Here is a 21,386-nt window from a genome sequence, read left to right as displayed (position 1 = left end):
TCCACAGGAGCATTTTATTCCTACCAGACCACTGCAAGAACATCTTACACTTTTACCCTTTGCTGGTGCACTCTCAGCATTACACCAGGGTAATTTTTAAGAACAAGAGCCTGATAATGTTACTCTCCTACTTGAAATCTTTATAACTCTTAGGTTCAAATTCAAACTCTTATGGGGGCCAACCTAACAAGGCCTTTGCCTCTTGCCTTCACTGTTCAGCAAACTGACATCAAAGTACATATCTTCCCGGAGGGCCTCAGATCTGGAATTTCCCCATTGCTTGTATTTCTCTTCTCATGCCACTCAGATACCCACTTTGATACAACTTCTTTTTCAGAGAAATACTGACTGAACCTCAAAATATAAGCACCCCTTATTTCATAGAAATACATACTGCTTTCCTGTTTCTATCCTTTATAATAACTGGAATCAAATGGTCCACATATGAATCTCATGCAGAAATATGAGCTCCATGAGATGCACAATGGCTGGACGAGTTCCTTGGAATAATGAGTGAGTGAGTGAGTGAACTGGCAATTACAAGAGCCTCAAGAAATGGGTGGTACACATGAAGCACAGCATGTGACCCACAGTCTAAATGCAGCACACCTCCTTATTCACTGAGTTCTCTTACACACTTTCAATCAAATACATGGCAAGCATGGTTTTATCCTCACAAGCATTTAACCTGCCTGGTAAGCCACACACATTACATGAATTCGTTCTCAACTCTAACTAACTAATCAGTTACATGCTTGCCTCAGATATCATTTCCTGCCTTTGCTCCATAACATGAGCAGCCAAGAATGTGATGAGAAAAAACACACTTATAGTGTGTCAGGCCTGGTTATAGCTGTCTCTCTACCCCATATCAGGTCACATTTGTGTCACCCATCCATTCTGTTCAGCCTTTTTTGACTTCCAGGATCTCTTTGTTGCCATTTTCTAATCTCCAACTCCTGATCTCCCTGCCTCCCAGCAGCTCCCTATCCAGTTCTACCTGAGTCTTACTGTATTGGAGGTCCGACTCAGTTGAGTCAGGTTGTTTCTGATACATGACAAGCCATTTTAAATTGGAATGGCTAAAAACAAAACATGCATGTGAAGGGTTGAAAATCAATGATCAATGACACAAATCATGAAAATGATTGCTGTTGTGGTTGTCTTCAAATCATGGAAATACCATGAAACCACTTTGCCAATAACAATGGCTAAAACACTACATGGCCAGCCCCTGCTCTTCAGGGGCATAGAAAGAAACAACAAACATTTCTGTTGTCATTAGATTATTCAATTCAAGCTTTGATTTTTCAAAATTTCCCATGGGAAAGAGGGACAACACATTCCTCAGCAAACAGGCTATTTCCTTTGAAATCACAAAATTCCAAATAAATTACAAGAAAGGTCAGGCTGAAATTAAAGCTATAATTTCATTGGATGACTTGTTTCCAACAGACAAAGCTGTTTTTCTTCACTTCATCACTTTTATTGAATTTCTGGGTCATTTAAAAGGATAAAGAAAAACAAAAGATGTACCCTGAGGGAATGAACACATACAAGGTGATTGTATAAAATAAAAAGTATTAAGGGTCCCATTAATTGTGAAATACTAGTTTATAAGAGATGACAAGAGCAACCATGAGTAGCCATACAGAAAGAGTTTCATATGGGGTGACACTATAGATAAGGGACTGATGAAATGGCTCAGCAGGTAAAATGTGCTTGCTGTCAGCCTGACAGAAATAGCACTACCCTATAGCTCAGCTACGTATCACTCCTAAGCATATATCCAAAGGACTTTACATCCTACCGCAGAGACATTTGCATGTCCATATTCTATGCAGCTCAATTCACAATAGTTAGGAAACAGAACCAACCTAGGTATATTGTACTGACTATGTTATTATGAAACAACAACAACAAAAATACCATAGCAAAGGATTTAGATCACCTTGGTGTCTCCAATATGGCAGAAACTCTGTACCAAAAAATAACTCTAAACTATGCTCCACGACCACACCGGTGGAGGTCATACTGTTCCTGGTAACAAACACAGAAGTTTATTTACCAGTCAAGCTCTGAACACCAGGAGTACCCTTCCAAAATGTCCTCAAAAGTCCAATGCCTCTACCACCACTCCTGAAATTCTATGCCCTCCATGACATGTCAGCTTCCTCCTATCCCTTCTCATTAAAATCTCTCTTGTGCTTATATCTTATTGGTATATCCCAAGTCACATAACTTTACTCAACAATAAGGGATACTAGAAAAAAAAAAGCTGGCTTTTATCTTGGATTAAGGACTATGCAATAGTTCTTTAAATGGTTCCTCAAACAATGAAAAACATTTTAGAAAATTCTTTATGGTCATAGCACATAAAAATTACCCATACTATGTCTACAAATGTGGGTCAGTTGGAAAAGTGCTTGCCTGGCATGTATCAAGTCCTGGGTACAATCCCCATCACCACAGAAACTGGGTGTGGTGCTATGCCCTGCAACCCCAGAACTCGGGAGATGGAGACAGAGTATGGAAAGTCCAAGGTCATCCTCAGCTACATAGTGACCTTAAGACCAGTCTATTCTACATGAGAACTTGTCTCAAAACATACAAAATAAATACTCATGTTAATCTTGGCCAGCCCTGTCCAACACTGAATCCAGATGTTTGGGGTAGAGAAGGATTAGAACAAGGGTGGTATAGACAAGCACACAGGCTTCTTCCACTCCAGCTAGGACAAAGGTCCTCATGATGTTATTTCTTTTCTCCTACCTCTTAACAAAGGTTTAAGTCAAGCTTTAGCTTCAGCCAGTGTCATGAAATGATGGGGGAAATGAAGCTGAGAATTGCTGTTGCCGCAGAAAAGCCGACATTCATTTTATAGAGGTTTTGTCTGCTTCACACACAGTAATGATTAGCTAACAATCACTATTGTATTTTGGCAAGTACATTGAGCCTTGTTAAAAAAAAATAAAATAAGATATGTCTATACCTCTAAGAGAGCAAAGCTAAATGTCTGAACAATGATGAATTCACTGGAAGCCACAGAGGGTGGAAAAGTTTCAAAGAATAACAAAGGCTATTTCTCACATAATCACAGGCTGAAAAGAAGGCCATGTTGGCAAGACAAAGAGATTCGTTTAAAAGAGAGAATCAAAGCAAGCCATTGGGGCGAATCTATGCTGGTAATATCACAAAGATACCAGCAATTGTCTGGCTTGATTTTGTGAAACAAAGATTAGTGACCACAAACCAGGAGAAAAGAGTCGAATTGTTTGTGCTAAATGTATCTCTGCAAAGCAGAGTAAATTCTGATAATATAGTAGAGGCAGATCAAAATGATTATGTCACTTTTGACTGCTAGCAGAAATATATGCACTCACATAACCCACATCTATATAAAAGCAGCAAATTTGATGAACATCTGACCAGCCTCTTAAAAATTTGAGGAAGCTGATTGTCTCAGACAAAAATTGTTGCGATTTTTTTCAAATAATTTTTTCTAGAAAAAAAAAAACCTTAAAAGAGTTTTCATCTTAAAAGCACCTTATGCTTTAATTTTTTATTTATTATTATTGTGTATTCATAGTGCACATGTGGCTTGCCACAAGTGTCACAGTACAAATCTCAGGTGTTGGTTCTACAGGAGTTCTCGTGATCTAACTCAAGTCACCAGCAAAACTACTACTTCATTGGTCCAAGAATCCTCCATAATTTTGAATGCTTCAGTGTCATTGAACTGTCTTGATCAGTCTGGAATACATGCAAATAAGGGTCCAATGCTCACCTTGAGTTTGATTCTAGGTAGACACACTTTTATACAGACTCAAATTCATACTTAAGTACTGTGAATATAAAATGTAGATCTAACTGTAGACCTAACTATAGTTGAATTTTGTCTTTCATTTTTTTTAAGCAGCAGCAATGAATATGTAAGAAGATCCAGGCACTTGACCCAGGAAGAAGTGACCCCAAATTTGTTTTAATTGAGTTCTCATGCCCTTAAGCAAAGTCAGGCATAAAAACTCAAACTAGTCATCATTTTCCCTTAAATAAATTTTACATTGACTAAAAATACTTTGATCAAAATAAATATCTTAAGCATGACAGCTCTAAAAGCATGCCCAGGGTGACTTTCCAAACTGTGGAAAAACTTGAAAATCTTATTATTCGGTTCACGTAGCTGATTTCTTAAAGCTCTGCTTTATTAAAAGATAGCCACATCCCACCAAGAGTGCAGCTGTCAGGCTGGATGAAATGCCTGACTGTGTTCAGCAACCAGCCTGCCTCCCAAATCCAGCTGTTTCTCACTTTGTGCTAAGCAGCAGCCAAACTTCACACACCCCGGAATCCACCGCTTTCCAGCAAGTCTCCTGGAAAGTAATCAAAGTTCACATTCCCCACACTTCTGAAAGAATCTTCCAAATCTACTTCACAGGTCATTCTGCAGAAAGTACAGCAACTAACTCCCCTACCTCCTGGGAGGTGCCTACTGGTGCCTCTGGCGCCTTGGGGGCTGCATGCATGGGAATGTTCTCTGGCCTCCCCTGCCGCCATTCTCCTCATCAACTGCGGGGACAGAGATGAATGGGAAAAGTGGATGTATGACAAGCAGGTGATTTCCCAGACACTGGTGCTAATCAGGCTGCTGACATTAAGCCCAGACAGAGAAGAATTGCACTCATAGTGAGATGGAGAGCATGCCCTTTATCTGAAAGTTCCTGGGCATGAAAAGTTGGTCCTCTGTAAAACAGTAAAGAGTGAGGAAAGTTCATTCCAACTTGATTCATCTCTCTTATCCCCAAGTTCCCTAAGTTCTTACACCATTGCCTTCAGCTGATCTGAGCCATGACAAGTCTCACATCTGAAAAAAAAAAAAAAAGGTAATAAAGCCATTAACTGTGTTTGTACAAGGAGCTACTCAGAGCAGCTAGGGCAACAGCTGGACTAGTGTCACTTTTCATGAGTGACATCACTTAGTTCAGAACTGTTAAGCATATCTTCTAGTTGCTATGCTAGTTCAGTCTAATAAACCTATCATGACTTGTGTGAGGCATCATCTCCTCCCACTGACTCTGAATTTTGGTATAAACAAGTCAAAATCCTCTATCTCTCTCCCTTCCCTCTCCTTCTTCCTCTTTTTCTTCTTCTCCTTGTCCTCATTATTATTATTTCATAAGCCAAGGTAACAATACAAAACTGATTATCCATTTTAATGCAAATATGTGAGCATTAAATGAATATGTGAAACTTGAGTAGAATTTAAGAGGAAATGCCCATGGCATGTGGGAGTCACTTGCCCCACATCACAAACAGCCCCAGGGGATATTACCTCTGTGCCAAGGATCTGGCAGGACTAGTCCTTCCCCATCCTTCCCTCTTCTTTCTGCTCTGCAAACTGGTACAGACACAGTCCCCATTGCTATTGAAAGAGGTGGACAGCAAGCCATCCCTCTTCTCAAATTTGTCATTGGAATGGGATGAAAAGTCATCCTAATGTGCACTTACATGAAGAGGAGCTCCTATAAATGGTGAGCTGAATGGCAGAGTTAATAAACCACTGGGCAAGAGGTGTTTTCTCACCTGAGAACTTAATTGCTACCAGTGAATTTAACAAGGAGCTCTTGACATTCTGTTTCATAAAAAGTATTTTATTCTCAGATTGTACCCTTGATTTATAAACCATAGAGTGAGGACTCATCAATGGCCATGGGGAACATTTCTCTTCCTAAATATCAAGGTTTAATTTACACACATCAAGACAGAAACTAATTTATTTGGCTTACAATATAACTCAAAGTGTTTCTAATTTATGTCATTATAATTTTGAAAAATTATCTTTGAAAATAAATTAAACCATTGTCTTTCTTCATAAATAGGCATTAGGCTTTGGGAATTTTTGCAAACCAAGGGTTTTAGTTATCACCATAAACTCTGAATGGAGAAGATCCTGCCCTCCCATCCATAAAGATTTAAAGTACAAATAAGAGAGTATGTCTCTGAAATGTTCAAAAATATTTGGGACTTATTTTTGTTACGAATCCTAAGGATGGGTTTAAGTTATTCATCTTAAAAGAATTTACCAGAAGATGTAACATGACATTCATTTTAGGCATGCTTTGTTTTCAAAGAAACACAAGTTTTGGAACAGTACTGATTTCAATAGTATATATGGGTTAGACATTGAGTCTATAAGTCAGTATCTCGATAGAAAATGCACAGCACAATCAATATACACACTCCTTGGAAATTTTGTACAGCTTACAAAGGTGAGATAAGGATGATGATAGACAGTATAAGAACCCAAAAATAACTAAGATACAGGGACAAAGACAGGGAGTTCTTTCCAGATCCAGGAAGGAGAGACTCCAATAGTGAAAGTTATTCCAGGGTGAGTGGCCTGTGGAAGGTTGATTCATCTGCATGGAAGAGCAAGGGAATGAAAACCTTGATCTGGCTCTTTTGCCTCCTTATTCTTTATTTTTTTCATTTATCTTATTTTAATTTTTGTTCAGAAACTTCTGTTATCCAATACAAATCAGGAACTAGAGAAGGTGACAGCTCATTAATGTGATATATAGTGTTTAGCCTTTGGAAACAGGCAGTACAGTGGAGAGAGATGACTAATGAATTAGAAGGAGCAGGTGGATGATGTCATCTCACCCATCAAATTCAAGGCACTATACTTGGTATTGGATGAGAACACAAAGATGGGTAATGTTCCAGTCCACCCTTAGGCAGCCTACATTCTACTTGTAAAAGACTCCTAGAATTTAAATAAATTAAATATAGGGGATATGGAGAGAGCTCAGTCAGGTAAGTGCTCACCCCAAGCATGATTTTAGGTCCCCAATACCTATATAAAAACAGACATAGTATCATGGGCCTAAAATTCAAGCTCTAGGAAGGCAGAGAGAAGTGAATCCCTGGGGTGTCACAGCCAGCTAGTCTTACAGAATGGTAGGCCCTAGGTCCTGTGAGAGTCCCTATCTCAAAGTATAAGATAGACAGCAATTAAGAAGGACACCTGCCCTCAACCTATGGCATTTACATTCAAGTACCCATATGTGTTTGTACACAGACATATGTACAAAAATAAACAAAATATGCATGATTTTCTATTTCTACCAAAGAATTATAAATAAAGATAATTGTTACATTAGCATTCTTCTTTCAGGCCTGTGTGGGAGCTCTTCTCTTAGGAACAGCATCATTACTGTCCATAGGATAGTGGTTCTCAGACTTGAGCATGCAGGTAATTCACCAAAAATTGTTCACAAAACACACACTTGTGGGATAGCCATCATTCCCACTTTTTAATTATTGTTTTTCATTTATTGAAAATAAATTCTTTTCTCATGCAATATATCTTCATTATAGTATCACCTCCCTCTGCTCTTCCAAATCCCTCTCCACCTGCCTCCCCCCCCCCCAGCTCCAGATCCATTCCTTTTCTGTCTCACATTAGGAAAGAACAGGCTTCTAGGAGATAATAACCAAACATGACTAAATAAAATACAATAATGTAAAAACCAAAACCATCACATCAAAGCTAGACAATGCAACCCAACAGAAGGAAAAGAGCCCCAAGAGTAGGCACAAGAATTATAGACCCACTTGTTCATACACTCAGGAGTCCCACAAAAGTACTAAGCTGAAAGTACAACATACACAGAGAGGACCTGGCACAGACCCGTGTAGGTTTTGTTCTTGCTGCTTCAGTCTCTGTGAGTTCATATAAGTCTTGGTTTCCTCCATCCCCTCTGGCTCTGACTCTTTCTACCTAATCTTCTACAGGGTTCCCTGAGTTCTGAGGGAAGGGATTTGATGGAGACATCCCATTTAGAGCTATGTGTTCTTCTCTCTCTCTCTCTCTCTCTCTCTCTCTCTCTCTCTCTCTCTCTCTCCCCATAATATCTGGCTGTGGGTCTCTGTGCTCATCTGCTGCAGGAGGAAGTCTCTCTGATGATAACCATCATTTCTAAAAGTGTCCCAGGTGATGTTGATGCTGTAGGTGCCCAGGGAGCTCTAAGAAGTTCTACTTTTTCTAACTTTCAAAACTGTGACTATTGCCAAGTTGTCAACTCTTGCTCATCAATGCTGGGTCCAGAGAGCAGGTCTGGCCAATCAGCATCATCCTCTCTCCTGAGTCCTCCAGGGCTGCTCTGTACCAGTGCCAACTGAGGTAACCCTAACTTCAGACTTTCTATCTCATTGCTCATATCCTCCGGAAATCAGCCCAGTTCTCATATGCACACAACTTTGTTAATTCTGGAAATTTACCTCCAGGGAAGAATTGAAGTACCATGCCAAGACTTAGTAACAAAAACAAAAATACATCACAGCACTACTAACTATGCAAATTTCAATTATTAGGGTTTGATGAAATAAAGTATGACAGAATCACAGAACGGTATTCCACAAACCTGTTAAAACTTTAATGCAAAAAAAAAAAAATGTATTAGAGACTGGAGAGATACCTCAACAGTTAAAAGTACTCCTTGCTCCTACAGAGTACCTGAGTTCGGTTCCCAGTACCTATATGATGGCTTACAATCATCTGTAACTCCAGTTCTAAGGGACCCAACGACCTCTTCTGGTACTTAAAGGTACTTCACATTGTTGTGTAGCAATATCCTCAACTTGGAGGGAAGTTCATCAAGACACAGGATGTCCTAAAGGAGGTTACACATTCCATTATGCAGGAAAGCTTCTTAAGCTCAGGAAGTAAGAAACTCAAAGACCAGCCTGGTCTACAAAGCGAGTTCCAGGAAAGGTGCAAAGCTACGCAGAGAAACCCTGTCTCGAAAAAAAAACCAAAATAAATAAGAAAGAAAGAAAGAAAGAAAGAAAGGAAGGAAGGAAGGAAGGAAGGAAGGAAGGAAGGAAGGAAGGAAGGAAGAAAGAAAGAAAGAAAGAAAGAAAGAAAGAAAGAAAGAAAGAAAGAAAGAAAGAAAGAAAGAAAGAAAGAAAGAAAGAAAAGAAGAAAGGAAGAAAGAAACTCAAAGATATCAGGAAGTCCTTGCAACTGACCAGATCCACTAGGCCCCTCCCTCCCCAATTATATATAAGCTGTATAGACTGCTGAAAGCTCAGACTAGCTGAGCTGCCTAAAAGAGGTTTGGACCAGCTACACTGGTCCCAGGTAATGTTGATGCAATAGATGGCCAGGGACACCTATAGCAAAGATATGTTCAGCTGCCTGAAAGAGGCTCAGACTAACTGATCCCCTGGAAAGGATACTCTCTGAAGTACTGATCTTCCTGCAGGCTGTGCAGTGTACTCCAGGGTTCCAGTTTTCATGAGTTGTAACCCATGCTGGGGTGGACTTTGGTGATGCTGAGTCACTTCTGTTCCTTTAAGTAACCCCTTGTCCATATTCCTGTAACTACTCCCAAGAACAATTATTGTTTCACTACTGTGCACTTTGGTAGTATTGTTACTTTTGTTTGTTATTGGTTTCCTATCCACTGTGAGTAGATGTTTGTTCATGTATTCCCAGGAATACCATCACACGACATATATGTGTGATGCACAGACACACAGACACACACACACACACACATACACAAACACACCCACAAGCATATACACATACACCTAAAATAAAGAAATCCTTTCCCCAAAAACATGTATTACTTAATAAACTCTAGGAAATCATCATGAGCTCTTTGTAAGATATTCTGGTTTTGAAATAGCTCTATATTATGAAAGTTTTTATTAACAGATCATTCCCAGATGGTAGAACAATGGTCATTGTCTCAGTTAGGGTTTCTATTGCTGTGAAGAGACACTATGACCACAGCAACTCTTATAAATGAAAACCTTTAATTGGGGTGGCTTACATTTTCAGAGGTTCAGTCCATTATCATCATGGTAGGGAGCATGGCAACATGTTGGCAGACATTGTGCTGGCTGCTGGCTCCATCTTGATACACAGGCAACAGGAAGTGGACTGTGACAATGGGAGTACCTTGAGCATAGGAGATCTCAAAGCCCACCATACAGTGACACACTTCCTCCAGCAAGTCCATACCTACTCCAACAAAGCCACACCTCCTCACAGTGCCATTCTCTTTGGGATTATGGGGCCAGCCACATTCAAACTACCACAGTCATAATTTTATTTTCTATCCTCCCCATGTGTTCTTTCCAAACTCAGCATGCACTACTTTGTAATAAAAACAAGCAATAAAATAAAATTCATTTTGAAGCACATGCACAGCTCTTCTTCTAACTGTATTTATTTTTTGAGCTCAAAAAATAAAATAAACACCTGTGTTTGCTTTTGCTTTTCCCAGACCTCTGTAGCTCCATTAAATTTAACTGTGTTAGCTATAATTAGGTTTTGCTGTAGGTGACCTCACACTCAAATTAAGAAAAGCTTAGGACTGAGAAAGGTTTTGTTTTTTCCCACAGCATTTCTGGAGGCAAGCAGTATAAAGCTAATATGATGCTCTACGAATCTGTGATAGTTTGAATGTAATTGGCTCCTATAATCTCATAAGGAATGGCACTATTAGGAAGTGTGGCTTGTTGGATTAGGTGTGGTCTTGTTGGAGAAAGTGTGTCACTGTGGAGGTGGGCTTTGAAGTCTTATATATGGTCAAGATACTACCCAGTGACTCAGACCACTTCCTGTTGCCTTTGCAAGATATAGGACTCTCAGCTCCAGCACCGTGTCCGCCTGCATGCTGCCTTGCTTCCCGCCATGATAATGGACTAAACCTCTGAACTGTAAGTGAAGCACCACATTTAAATGTTTTCCTTTATAAGAGTTGCAGTGGTCATAGTGTCTCTTCACAGCATTAGAAACCCTAACTAAGACAGAATCTAAGGAACTTTGACGCTGACCAGTCTTCCAAGTTTTGCTCATGTATGGCCAACTACTCTTTAACATTTCTGAAATCTCACTCATTATATCCCTAACCTAGTCAGTAAGTGGGGGAAAAGGCAAAGGAAAAGACATTGTATGTACCACTCTTATTTGTATTTTTGCCCATAGGATAGCTCTTAACAACACGACCCCCACAAGGGAGGCTGGAAGATAGCTACATTTACCGGGGGCAGCTATATATTGAACTAAAAGTGTGAGTTCCACTAAGTAGGAAATGAGTATATGTGAACATTGGGACACATGCCATGCCTTAGAAAAGGCATGAGCTACGTCATCTCCACCTGGTAACTCTTCTAGAGAAACCATTCCAGATAAGGAAACATCTAGAAATACTTTCTAATAACACAGGAGCTTGATATTTTCACTAAACTTACACCACTAAACTGCCTTTGTTGTTGTTGCTGCTGCTGTTAAGAAGTTTGGGTACAGCAGTAGGTAGGGCCAGAAAGGAATATTCAAGTGGAAAAGGGACTTGGAAAATCTTTACTCCCTCTTCATTGTCATGATTTAAAGAATCATGCTTTAGAGAAACTGAACACCAGATCCTGTAGAAGCTAAACTGCCCAGAGAACCTGCTGCATGCACAATGTTTAGGTCTTACTGAAGACCTAACCTTGGAAATGTAGCTGACTCCCATAACAGAGAGGGTCTTTTATCACCCCCAATGAAGCCACTGTGGCCTCTTGTGCGTTCTATAGGTGACAGGCAGCTCAATGCTTGGAGATTGTTTGTCCCCTGTTGAAATACTGAGATGTTTGCTTAGCTTACAGATTCATTCCTCCTACTCCTTCAGCTCTCCTCTTAAATTTTTCTTCATCATCAAGGCCTTTGTAGTCCAGTTTACTGAATATTGTGTTTTCCTGTATTCTATACAGTTACCTCTGCTTCCTGGCTTCTAATTTATTCTTGCCATTTACATTAATTTATGTCTAATGTCATACATGTTGCAAGTGCCTACTACATGTGTCTTCCCTACCCTCAACTAGAAGATGAATGAAGGCTATGATCTTGCTTTGTTTCATGCAATCTTTCCACCCCTTGACTTAGAGTACAACCTGATATGTAACAAGCATTCAATAAACAGTGCTGCAATGAATCAACAAAGCAAACAAGCATAAACATCAGCGCCTCTCACAGAAAGCATAGGTGCAGATGAAAAGATTTGTGAAAAAGTAAAACAAACAACTCTAGAGGTGCCTTAGCTACTTTTCTGCTGCTGTTAAGGGACACAATGGTGAAGGCAACTTATAAAAGGAAGAGTTTATTGGGGCTTACAGTTTCAGACCATCACCAGAGGGGAGCATGGATGGCAGTAGCAGGCAGGCATAGCAGTAGCTGATAGCTTATCCACAAATGGAAGACAGAGAGAATCAGAGACCTAACTGGGAATGGTGTGGGTATTCCAAATCTCAAAACCTACTCGCAGTGACTCCTTCGATAAGGCTACCAGTTGGAGACCAAGCATTCAAATGTATGTGCCTATAAGGGTCATTCTCACTCAAACTACCACACTGGATGACTCATTAAACCTGAATCTCAGTTATGTGAGTATCCACCCAGGCTCTTTCCTTGTTAAGGTAAGAAGAATTAGACTGGTGTTGTTTTGTCACAGACGGTTCAGTCTCAGAAAATCAAGCATATGGATCACCACAAACAAGTGTAAAGCTGAACTAGAACAATCATTGCAGAGAAGAGGGAGCCTTTCTTCAGACACAGTATTTTTACAATGTTCTTTGGGGTTCATAATAATGACAATCTGTGTGCTTTCTCCCTTATTACTTGTACCTGGACTAGTGCCTGGCATTTTGAAGGCATAGGATAAATTGTGCTTCATGGGTGAATATTGAACAATGCCATCCATGACTGTCCAGGTGTTCAGAAAAGTAAAGGCATAAAAGCTTAATATGAAAAGTGAAGACTAAGGAAGAGCTACACAGGCAGATGAGTGGTGAGAGAACTCTACAATCAAAGCAGCAAATGATGAGCTCTAAACTCTGTGATCAGAGGGAACGCGACTATCAATCCACCCCAAACCCTCTAAGTTGGAATCTGTAAGGAAGAGGAGTAGAGTATTTTGTACTTTGACAAACTCTCTAGATAATTCTAATGCATATTATTCACCATAGTAGAGGGTAAGAGAAAGAAAACAAGTATGACCAGCAATGAGATTGGAGAAGTTATCAGCAGAAGGCCACCTTCAAAACACATACTTAACTTTAAGGATAAACAGAAGCTATCAAATGGTTCTATTTTGTTTTGTTGTATTTTTTTATTATTATTTTTTAATCAACTGGGTTTGGTGGTGCACAACTATAATATTGGAAGGCCTTACTGGCTTGTCAGAGGTTGTAGTCTATCATGGCCCTGCAGCTTTTTTCCAAAAGCTCAGTATCAGAGCCTCCCTCCCTCCCCAGTAAAACTTCCTGTTCTCTACCTGCCCTTATCTGGAAAATGTCCCTGGGCCCAAGACATTGTCCTTATCTGAAATCTGTCTCTAAGCCAGATGCCTGATTTATCTTTAGCTTGACCCTTGGCACAGATTCCTGCTAGAACACTTGTGCTAGGGCCTCTGCTATAGGACCCTACTGCCACATACAAAGCCTTGTTATAGGAGCCTGACACTTAATGCGAATTAGGGTTTGTCCCCAGGCTCCCCAATCCCATATATTCCTTACACACTGGAATAAAGTTGAGCTGATTGACTGAAGTCAGTCTCCCAGAGGGCTGTCTCCATCGTACCCACAGCTGTCCCAACCTTGCTCTTCCCCACTTCTGCTCCCTCCACCCTCCTGGAGCAATGCAGCCAACCATCCCGAGGAAGAAGCAGAGCCACACTGTAATCCCAGAACAATGAACACAGAGGCAAGTCATCCCCAGCTACCTAACAAGGTCAAAGCTACACTGGGATTCGAGCAACACTGTCTAAAAGTAGTATTTTAGTTATTTATAGTTTTAGAGTGTGGGAAAAGTGATGAGATGATTGGGGGGACTACTTGGAATTTTATTAAGACAGGTTCTCACTCTGTGCTCATTATGTAGCTTGTAATCATTATGTAGCATAAAGTAGCCTGGAATTTATGCCAATCCTCCTCTTTTAACCTTCTAAATTCTGGGATTGTAACTAGCAAGGTAATCCAAGACATGTATATAATGTGTAATGATCATTAAAGTAGTTAATATTTCCACCTCCCAAGGTGTTTTAATAACTTCCATTAAATCAAATCATTATAATATTTATAGAATAGACTGCTATATTTTAATAACTGAATACAATGTATACAGATCAAAACAGGGAAATTAGCATTCCCATCTCTTTATTGTTATTTTATGTTAGCATTCTTTGGATTCCTCTCTTCCTGTTATTCGTAAAATATATAGTAAACTATTGTGAGCTACTGTGAAGTCTCTTAGGTAGGCAACTTGTGTACATGAATTCAAATTTACTGTTCCTTTTATCCTGGTGTAAAGAATAAGCTGAAGGAAGTGCTAGAACAACACAGCAAGATCAACCAGAGAGGTGTAGCTTCCTGGAGGGGAATTGTATTGCTGTCACCAAAGAACTAATGAGAAGCAACTTGAGGAAAGGAGGTTTATTTCACTTTATATCTGAGGGAATACAGTCCATTGTGAAAAGGTATGCATGACAGCTTTCTGGCAGTGGGAGTGGGTCTGAGCTATAAACTTAAAGGCATATACTACACAGAAAGCCATTTCTCTAGCTTGGCCCTACCTTTGAAAGTTTCTCTAACTGCCCCAAACAGCAATGCCAGCTGAGGATCGCGTATTCAAACACATTTTACTTTTGTGGTGGCTTTGATGAGAATGACCACCAAAAGCTCATGTTTCATTACTTAGCCCCCAGTTAGTGGAACTGTTTGGGAAGAATTGGGAGGTGTGGCTTCATTGGAGGAAGTGTGCCACTAAGGGCAGGCTTTGAGGTTCCAAAAGACTCGTGCCATTCCCACTGTGTTCTCTCTGCCTCCTGCTTGTGGATCAAGGTGTAAACTTTCAACTGCTGCTCCAGCCTCCTACTTCCATTTCTTTGTTCTGCCTTCAGTGACTCCAACTGTAAGCCCAATTAAATACTCTTTTTTATGAGTTGCCTTGGTCATGGAGTTTTAATTACAGCAATAGAAAAGTAACTATTACAACATCCAGACCATGAAAGGAATGATAAAAGTTTGAAAACTACAGATGATGAAATATATATCCACCAGGTTCTTGTGTTTCTCCTCTAAGCTTTTTGAACAATGGTTTTCTTATCAGTAAAATGAGGATAATATCCCCCCACATTCATAATTCAAAGATTGAAAACTAAAATATAGAATTAAGGAGGTAGCTCAATTAACAAAATTCTTGCCATGCAAGCCTAAGGACCTGAATTCAATTGATCCCCAGAACCCATATAAAAAAGCTGGGCAATAATGATCAGCCGGGCAATAAACACCTATGGCTGCAGCAGTAGCATAAACATTGTAAGAGTAACGAACCACTGTCTTATTGGATTTAACATCAGCTTCACAGGGAAAAAAAATGCATGCATAGTATTGGTAAATCTGGCAAATCATGTGGTCCAGGAGTGAACCTACTACTATTATTTTGCTAGACAGACATAGTGCCAAGCTGTCCTCTCAGTCCATATCACTATACCAAAGAATAGTGCAGCTCTCAGACCTTATCTGAGAAGTCTCTTTGTGCAGGAGACAGTTGTTAACAGAAACTCACAACTGATCAAAGTGCAGAAAGTAAGTGTATGTGGAATGTCCAACAATAAATGGAACATCTCTCCTACCTCCCCTCCCCTCAAGGCTCAGCAATTATCATGTAAGAGGGGGCAACAGGTAAAAATGACTCCTAGAAACAGATTGCATAGTGCTCTATTAACCCTGAATTTTCTTTCTTTTTTTTTTCTTTTTTTTTTTCTTTTTTTTTATTTTTTATTTTATTTTTCCATTACAGGCAATTTATTTTGTTCTATTCACTCACAGTTAATACAGAAAATACTTGGAAACATTTCCATATAATGTTTGACACAGAAATCATCAAATAGAAGTATACAATGTTGACAGGAGGCAGTACATTTATAATTTATAACCCCAAATGTATTTATAAATTAGAAATGGAAAGATCTACAAATGAAATTATGAAGGTTCACCAAAGTCATTTAATCTGTCAGTTTCTCATTCATTTTTATGTCTTAATAATATTCTATCATATGAATAAGCCACATTTTATTTCTCTCCAGTATTTGATAGCTATTTGAGTTGTTTTAACTTTTTTACTATTAGCAACACACTGCTGTAAACCTTCATGTACATATTTCATAGGTGCACATTTTCAGTAGTTTGAGGATATATTCCTAAGGGTAGAATTGTTGAGTAACAGAGTAACAATGTTTTGCATCTTGACCAACCACTAAACTGTTTTGCCAAAGTGGCACACCATTTTACAATCTCACCAAATCCTTGTTTTTAAGGCTCTGATTTTTATACAAAAGCATTCAATCATTCTGTCAGACCAAACCAGGAAAAGTAAGCTATAGTTCAGAGCTGTTCTATTCCATTTACTATGCAAAGCCATTTTTGGCGTTTGCAACTCTCAGCCCTTTTGAGTATTCTTGCAGTGTTCACCTTTTCCTCCACCACTTTTTTTTCTTCTTTTTTTTTTTCTGGTTTATTTCTATCTATTACAAATGTATAAAAAATCCTCCATCAACGCTGCTGATAGCAGCAGAACCTTGAGAAATATACCTTTGGTTTGCCTCAGAAAAGGAACACATATTGCACTGTAAAGTTTATAAAATTGGCGCAAAACATTGTGGTAATGTTACAATACCAGTTTTAAGAGTTCAGTGACTAATGGGGAGCCGATAGGATACATGCAGAACTGTGAAAGTGATCTCACTTAGCCAGCTGTACACGTAGACTGTAAATCTACATTCAGATCAACTCTGAACTAAGACTATCATCTCAGTTTATCTGTTGAGGTCAACCAGGAAACCCTAGAATATACCTTGATTTTTGCAAAAAAAAAAAAAAAAAAATAGGGGGAGGGGTTTCTTCAGCATTTCAGTCCACGAGTAACAGTATCCTAACAGGCAAAGTGTTCTCTCACTGTCAACATAGAATGAACTGCTGCTGGAGGTCAACTTGGGCTTTAATTTGCATTAGCACTTACATGCATAGTAGTCCAAGTTGTTGATCTCATGACTTTAAAAAGTAACTCTAAAAAAGTAAAATGGCCCTTCTTGGAAGACTAAAGAAAGACATCCAGCCACAGTTGTAAAAAGTCTCATCAAAACAATATACCCTTTTATGAATTACGCCTCAATTAAAAAAAAAAAAAGTAGCCCCAAATAAGAAGCAGCTCTGAAAAAGAAAATATAACTTAAGATATTTGAAAAAAACAAGGTGAATACAGGTTCAAAAATAATTAAGATACATTTTCTTAAGGCTACCTAGAATTAGGCTTTAAAGAATTCTACCATTTCAAGTTTACCACTAGTTACTAGATACCTATTTACAAACAAGATGTTCACTTTTTTGTTCCTTTATCAAAAGAAAAATCTACCTTCAGACTATGAGGGTGGTGATGGGGAGGGACTAGAAAACAAAATTCAAACAATCCCATGCAAAAATCACATTTTTCAAATGGAAGAACTCCAAACTGCACTAGAAGTTCCAATCACTAAGACACTTTCCATTGAAATGATTTAAGTACAACTACATGGCACCAAGGTTTAGGCCTAATATAGGCCTGACAACCAAGTCCTTGTTTTCTGGAAGAAAAGCCTCAAAAGTCCCACTCAATTCCACATAACAATACTTCAAAGATCAATTAGGTTTTCCTTTCCTTAATATTTTTGTTTTTGACTTCTAATCTTAAAGACTAGATTAAAACTTAGCTCATTTCCTAGAAGGCATTGCTTCCCTTTGCTCTATGAAAGAGTCCACCAAGACCTCTTCCTCAAAACCATCTAGCCCCAGCCTCCAGCCTGTGCTTGTGATGCATCTTTCTCAACATCCTGAAAAGGTAATGTAGGTAAAATATGCTCATAAACATTAAAATTAGTTGTTAGAAAGACGTAACTAGCTTTATAATTTAAGTTTTAAAACATAAATACTTACAGCTTGATCCGCACTGACAATGATTGTCGAAGCCTAGAATTCAACATTTACAAATTGTCATTCACACACACAAAACACACTATTATCACACAACTTGTGTCTTGAGAGAATCTTCTGCTTTTTAAATCTTTGGCCTCCCAGTCAATCCCAAGTTCAACCAACTTTAACTAAAACTTCACTCAGAATTTCACCAAGCTTTTCATCCACACATTAATGCTTGTCGTATCTTTCATCAACTGTCAAAATCTGAAGCCTGCTCAGAGATCGCCAGGTATAGGTGAGTTGAGACTATTGATATTGATGGATATTAATGACCAGTGATTGTTAATTCCTGTTATTTTTTGTGGTTGTGTTGTGTTGTCCTTCTGTGGTGTATGTTGGTGTGGGATTATCTATTGCTTGATTTTCATGGTTGTGTTTAGCTTCTTTGGGTTGAATTTTCCCTTCTAGTGCTTTCTGTAGGGCTGGGTTTGTAGACAGGTATTGATTAAATCTGGTTTTATCCTGGAATATTTTGTTTACTCCGCCTATGGTGATTAAGAGTTTTGCTGGGTATAATAGTCTGGGTTGGCATCCGTGGTCTCTTAGTGTCTGCATGAGATTTGTCCATGATCTTCTAGCTTTCATAGTCTCTATTGAGTAGTCTGGTGTTATTCTGATGGGTTTACCTTTATATGTTACTTGGTCTTTTTCCTTTACGGCTCTTAATATTTTTTCTTTGTTCTGTGTGTTTAGTGTTTTGATTATTATGTGGCGAGGGACTTTTTTTTTGGATCCAGCCTATTCGGTGTTCTGTAAGCTTCTTGTATCTTCATAGGTATTTCTTTCTTTAGGTTAGGAAAGTTTTCTTCTATGATTTTGTTGAATATATTTTCTGTGCCTTTGAGTTGGTATTCTTCTCCTTCTTCTATCCCTATTATTCTTAGGTTTGGTCTTTTCATGGTGTCCCAAATTTCCTGGACATTTTGTGTTACGACTTTTTTGTCTTTAGTGTTTTCTTTGACTGACGAATCTATTTTCTCTATCGTGTCTTCAGTGTCAGAGATTCTCTGTTCCATCTCTTGCAATCGTTTGGTTATGCTTGTTTCTGTAGTTCCTGTTCGTTTTGTCAGGATTTCTATTTCCAGCATTCCCTCAGCGTGTGTTTTCTTTATTGTCTCAAATTCATTTTTCAGATCTTGGAATGTTTCTTTCATCTGTTTAATTGCTTTTCTTGGCTTGATTTGATTTCTTCCCATTTTTTGTTCGTTTTTTCTTCCATTTCTTTAAGGGAGTTTTTCATTTCCTCTTTAAGGAAAGTTTTTATTTCCTCTTTAAGGCAGTTTTTCATTTCCTCTTTAAGGAAAGTTTTTATTTCCTCATTGAGGGAATGTTTTATTTCTTCTTTAAGGGCCTCTATCATCTTCTTAAAGTCATTTTTAGGGTTGATTTCTTCTGTTTCTTCTGTCATGGTATGTTTAGGTCTTGCAGGTGTAGAATCACTAGGTTCTGATGTTGCCATATAGGTCTTTATGTTGTTGCCTGTATTTTTTCACTGGCGTCTACTCATCTTTTCCTCTGTGCGGTGCAGGTGGTGTCTGTGTCTGAGAGTGCCTCTCTTGGTCTAATTTTTAGTCTTGGTTTAGTAGGGGTTCTTGGTTAAATTGGTGCTATTGGGCTGTTTCTTCAGGGACAGCTGATTTCAGTTGGTGAATTATATACTTATGATTCTGGTGATCTGGTTTAGTGGCTGGGTAGTGCCTTCTTCTGTGTTCCCAGGTCACGTTTTGTTCATTTGTCAACTCCTCAGCTGATCTTGTTTCTTCAGACTTCAAACTGTAGGCATCTGAATCCTCTCCCAGATGGGTTTCAGCTGAGCAGGGTAGTCTCACCAACACTTCCAAGTTGTTGGGTTTCACAGGATCAGCAGTTGGGCCCTGGGTTGTCCCCAGACGGAGTGCCCAGACTCGCCCTGGTTCTGACCCAAGGAGATAGCCTCTTCCCCAGGTGTTGGGGCTAGGGGAGTCCCCGTTCCAAGCTGCGTCCGCCCCTCTCTGTCCCCGGGCCTGTCCACCCCTGTGGCCCGCCGCCACAGGCCCACCTGCGTCCACTTGTCTCCGCCGCTGGGCCTGTATGTCCCTGTCGGCCGCTGCCACCGGGCCAGTCCACCTCCGTGGGTCGCCGACCTGCGTCCGCCTGTCTCCACTGCGTGGCCTGTCTATTTCTGTGGGCCGCTGCCGGGCCTGAATGTCTCTATTGGCCGCCGGTGCCGGGCCGTCCACCTCCGTCTACTTATCTCCGCCACAGGGCTTGTCCACCTCTGTGGGCTGACGCTGGGCCTGAATGTCTCTGCCAGCTGCCGCCGGGTCTAAATGTCACTGTCGGCTGCTGCCGCCGGGCCCATCCACCTCCGCGGGCTGCCGCCACAGGCCTACCTGCATCTGCTTGTCTCCGCCATCTTGAATCCTGAATTTTCTTAATGCTGATGAAAAAGGAACAACAGCTGCAGAGAGACATTGGACAAAAAAAAAAAAAACTTCTGAGTTAAACCAACTGGTTTATTTCAAAGATATGCCATCGACCTCAGAATGGAAACCAGGATACATTCTACTTTGGGGAAGGGGTTTTGCTTTTGTTTCTGCAGGAGAAGAAAAGCTATGGGTACCAACAAAATTAATAAAAATCAATTCAAACAGGAGAAACCCGTTGATGAGTAGAAGTAAAACCTCATCTACTTACTCATGTGACATCTCTACAAGTTGTAAGGAAATTTTAACAAACAAGGCTTGGGGCAGGGTTTTGTTTTTGTCTTTAGAGGATAATAGAAATACCTGTCTTCCAGAAATCGTAAGGCTTTGGATATACCAAAGTCTACAGCAGAAAGAAAGAATCTATTGGTACCAATCTACACAGGGTAATATCTCACCACCTAACAGCTATATCTTTTTAACTCTAGAAAAGTTGTGGTTCCAATTCAATTATATATCAAGCTGGCATTGGAGTTGGAATTTGGCTCCCTTTTTCTCTAAACCCAAGCGTATTGCTAAAAGAAAAAAATTAAGAGATTCTGTCTCATATCAGAAGAGCTGCCTAATGTGGGACAGAAGAAAACCAATAAAAAGGGCCGGGCAGTGGTGGCACATGCCTTTAATCCCAGCACTCGGGAGGCAGAGCCAGATGGATCTCTGTGAGTTCGAGGCCAGTCTGGGCTACCAAGTGAGTCCCAGGAAAGGCGCAAAGCTACACAGAGAAACCCTGTCTCAAAAAAACAAAAACAAAAAAAAAACAAACAAAAAGGGACCATTGTTGTCAAGATTCTATTTCTCTCCATGCTTATTCTTGATTTCTCAGAATCATTTCTTACATGTCATGTCTTCTTTAAA

This window comes from Peromyscus leucopus, chromosome 3 (assembly GCF_004664715.2).
Source record: "Peromyscus leucopus breed LL Stock chromosome 3, UCI_PerLeu_2.1, whole genome shotgun sequence".
NCBI lineage: Eukaryota > Metazoa > Chordata > Mammalia > Rodentia > Cricetidae > Peromyscus > Peromyscus leucopus.
This window is presented reverse-complemented; position numbering follows the sequence as displayed.